We start from the raw sequence: 4705 nt of genomic DNA on the forward strand, positions 1-4705 counted from the left end.
CTCTAGTACAACCTTAATCTGGTTTCATTAACAACTCATTTCATATTGGGTCCTTATATACAGGCATAAATGGTAGCATTTAAAATACATCACAGAATGGAGGAATGTGGCTATAAATGCTATAATAAATATTTAACTGGCCTGCATACACAAATACCAGTTTCCACAACCTTGAGATCAGAACTAGATAGTACCTGGTTACTAGTACCAACTGCTCTGATAGGGATCACATTAGATGGTCCCGGATAGAGTGTGAGAAAATATGGAAGAAAACTCAGAATCATAAAAGAGATCAGACTTGCTGGTCTGGTAGAGAGACTGGTGAAAACTTAGAAACTATGGCCCTTAGTCAGGTTTGGAATTCACATCATTCCAGTGACTCAATTTCCAGCCCAACAGTAGACAGACAGGTTTATAGGTGGAACATTAATATTAGTGAAATGAGCTTAGACTAATCAACACCACTGAGATCAAAAGGGTGGCATTTACCCAAAGGCAAAGTTGAGAAGGGTTAGGAAGGAAGGAGGACTGGAAACAGAATACATAGGGAGAACATGGGATAAGTGATATTACACTAACGGGATTGCAGTCAATGAGATGAAACAAATAAAAGTCTAAGAATCATTGAATGTAAAACCGATGATCTGCTCTGTAAACCTTCACCCAATTCACAACAAAAAGTTTTTTAAAAAAATGAATAAAAGAAGTGAGATAGCTGGGACAGAAATTCAGGTCTATCTGATAACCAAGTCTGTGTCCTAGACTCTGCGAGATTTATAATTAAGTCTATTTTATAAATGCATTTCAAAGCACAAGAGAAAGCATGACTCAAAGGAAAACTATAAAATAATTTCTCTAACTTTATGAGATTCATAGGACTCAAAAATGAGAATTACAAAAACAGACAGTTTGAGCTTCAAAAGAAAGCACTCACCCTATGCTTATAATGTATTTTTGTGTGTGTGTTCAATTTATGGAACTTTATGTAGTCACTATTGATTCTCCAATTGGCTCAGTGTCATAGGAGAAAGCAGATAAGACTATCTTCAGAAGGATATAGAGTGGAAATACTTTCCTAGACTCTCAAGAGTTGAGAGAAAGCTAAAGTCTAATTGTTTTGGGTTTTGTCCACATATATTTGCTTTATTTAAAAATATTCTAAATGATGTATGTCATATATCTAACCCATTACAGTGAAAAAGAAGCAAAACTTATTCTTCATTCTAAAACATTTGGATAATAATGACAATATCAGTATTTCTTTATAGTGTTAATGTGGAGTCCTGGTGTGGCACTGTAGGATAAGCACTGGACTGTAAGGTGGGTTTGAACTGCAAACTTACCAGTTGCTTCTCATAAACCCTGAACAGGGTCACTATGAGTTGGAACCAACTAGACAGCCCTTAACAACAAGTGTTAATATTAGGCCAAAATGTATCAGATTTACATTGAAATATAGAAGTGTTTCACATCCTTAGAATCATTTGGCTTTCTACTCTGTTTGTATTAAAACAGTCAAAGTATCCTCTGGTTAAGACTCCTGCATTCAGTCAGTTAGTTGGTGCTCCTGTTTTGTAGAGAAGGCCACTGAAGCTTTGGTTCTAAAGAAATTTTGCCAAGGTTATATGCAGCTTACAAGTGGTACAATGGGAATTTAACATCATCTGCATTTCCCAAAGCTCCTGCATGCCAGTTCTCCACAGAAAATTAACTTAAAATGTAGACAGTACTCTGGCACTACCTAAGGTGATTATTACAAAGAAAATACACATTTCTACATTGTACTGAGAAATTATTCTATAACAATTAGTTTTAACTAGCACTACATTTGAAAATAATTGTTAACTCCATTTCTATGAGAAATATCACACTGCTTTTTGTAAAACGTGGCATTTAGCATAGCTCATGTGCAGTTGTATGATACATTATTATCATGCAACTCAACTGTGCATAAAGTCAGTTTCTTTTCCTGTGGGATCTGGCAAGGTTAGGTTTTGTCTGTAGGGTTTGTTTCTTCTCTTCATGAGACATAACACCTGCTGCTGTATAAATTGTTCAATATAGCCCTCTGAATTAACTACAAAAGTAATTGTATACTTGGCAGTCAAATATGATTTTCGAAAACAGCAATTTCCAAATACAAAGTGGATCCTAGAGGGATCAAACTTTACTGAATTTTATCCAGGATGTCTTCAATGCTGGATACTAGGGCATACAATGGACATCTGTTGTTTTTGCCTGACTAACATGCATTCTCCGTTCTTCTCATAACAACAATTGGTTTTCTTTGGGAAACCATCTACTCTGCATTCTAAGTTACTCAGTTTGGGTTCATATCTAAACTAGACCTTCTAAACATAACAATACACATTACCCCTGGGAACTTTTCTAGAACTGTTGGAAAACAGAAGTTCTCATTTCTCTTGGAGTGGCTAGTCTAGCGGGGGGAAAACCTGATCCTGATTCTAACACATGAGGAGAGCCTTCTGAGCAAGAATCCAAAACAGAGGCTGATCAAACCAAGAAACTGAAACAGACAGGTTTCTCATATGCTGTAAGTACCTTGTTGTTGTTAAGTGCCATTGAGTTGGTTCTGACTCATAACACTCCTGTATAGGTTTTCTGAAATGCAAAAGGTGGGTTTGAACTACCACTTTTGGATTCAAATCAACCTTGTGGTTCAGTGTTTATCCCACAGCATCATACCAAAACTCTATGAATACATTGTTGTTGTTGTTGTTAGGTTTCATCGAGTCAGTACCGACCCATAGTGACCTTAGGCACAGCAGAACGAAACACTGACCGATCCTGGGCCAACCTCAGTACTGTTGCCACGCTTGAGTCCATCAATGCTTCCAGTTGGTCAATCAGTCTTGTTGGGATTCTTCCTCTATTTCTCTGACCCTCCACCTTACCAAACATGATATCCTTCTCCTGTGACTGGTCCCTCCTGATAATATGTCCGAAGTATGAGAGACGAAGATTGGCCATCTTGGCCTCAAGGGCCACTCTGGCTGCTCTTCTTCCAAAACATATCTATTGGTTCTTTTGGCAGCCCATGGCACCTTCAATATTCAACTCCAACACCATAACTCAAAAGCATCAATTCTTTTATGGTCTTCCTTATTCACTGTACAGCTTTCGCATGCATATGAGGTTATTTAAAATACCATGGCTTGGGTCAGTCGCAACTTAGTCCTCAAGCTGACATCTTTGCTCTTCAACACTTTTAAAAGGTCTTGTGCAGCAGATTTGCCTAATGCAATACATCATCTGATTTCTTGACTGGTGTTTCCGTGAGTGTTAATAGTTGATCGAGGAAGAATGAAGTCCTTGACAACTTCAGTCTTTTCGCCGTTGATAAGAATGTTGTTTATTGGTCCAGTGGTGAAGATTTTTGTTTTCTTTATATTGAGATGTAATCCATACTGAAAGCTGTGCTCTTTGATCTTCATTAATAAATGTTTTAAGCCCGCTTCACTTTTAGCAAACAAGGTTGTATCATCTGCATATCACAAGTTGTTAATGAGTCTTCCTAAAATCCTGATGCCACGTTTTTCTTCATAGAACCCAGCTTCTCAGAATATTTGCTCAACATACAGTTTGAAAAGAATACAACCTTGTCGCACACCTTTCCTAATTTAAAACCATTCAATGTTTCCATGTTCTGTTCGAACAACTGCTTCTTGGTCCAGGTACAGATTTCTCATGAGCACAATTAAGTGTTCCAGAATACTCATACTTCTCAATGTTGTCTATAGCTTGTCACACAATCAAAAGCCTTTGCATAGTCAATAAAGCACAGGTAAACATCTTTCTGATATTCTCTGCTTTCAGGCAAGATCCATCATACATCAGCAATGATATCCCTCATTCCACGGCCTCTTCTGAATCCAGCTTGAATCTCTGGAAGTTCTCTGTCAGTGTATGATTGTAGCCATTTCTATATTACCTTTAGCAAAACTTTACTAACATGGGATATCAAAGAGATTGTCGATGATTTCTGCTTTCCATTGGGTCACTTCTCTTTGGAATGGGCACAAATACGGCTCTCTTCCAATCAGTTGGCCAGATTCTTGTCTTCCAAAATTCTTGGCAGAGATGAGTGAGTGCCTCCTCAGTTTCTTGAAAGTTTTAAATTTTTATTCCATCAATTCCTGATGCTATGTTTTTTTTTTGTTTGTTTGTTTTTTAATGTTTTATTGTGAATGATGTGGTAGTTTACATGGGAGAACATTAGTTTTACATTCATCCTATCGTATATCGTTTCATTGCAATGGTTACAATCCCCTCTATGCAGCATTAACCAACCAAAGGGTATACACTACAAGCCTTCCCCCCGGTCGTCAGCACACAGCCCTTCTCCCTCTCTGTGTCTAAAGTCCCCAACTGCTCCATCTCTCCATGTCATCGTCTCTGCCAACATCTCAGGCATCACTGCTTCTCTGGGTAGGGTCCCGCTCTCTGCTCTTCTCCCTTGATGGCCCCAGGGACCTCTGCTCCTAGACTGAAAAGTTAATCACTCCTCTCCTTGCTACAAAACAACTACCTTTACATTTCCAACCCTCACAAGCAGTCCTGATAACAAGTATTCACTATTGTATCATAAGAGACCCATCCGCATTTCACTTCATCAGCCCCGCCAAGAGAGATTGGATACTACTCAGAGGTGATTCTACCTTGCTTCACACCCTCAAAATCTAGG

The sequence above is a fragment of the Chrysochloris asiatica genome, unplaced genomic scaffold (genome assembly GCF_000296735.1).
Source record: "Chrysochloris asiatica unplaced genomic scaffold, ChrAsi1.0 scaffold00043, whole genome shotgun sequence".
Lineage (NCBI taxonomy): Eukaryota > Metazoa > Chordata > Mammalia > Afrosoricida > Chrysochloridae > Chrysochloris > Chrysochloris asiatica.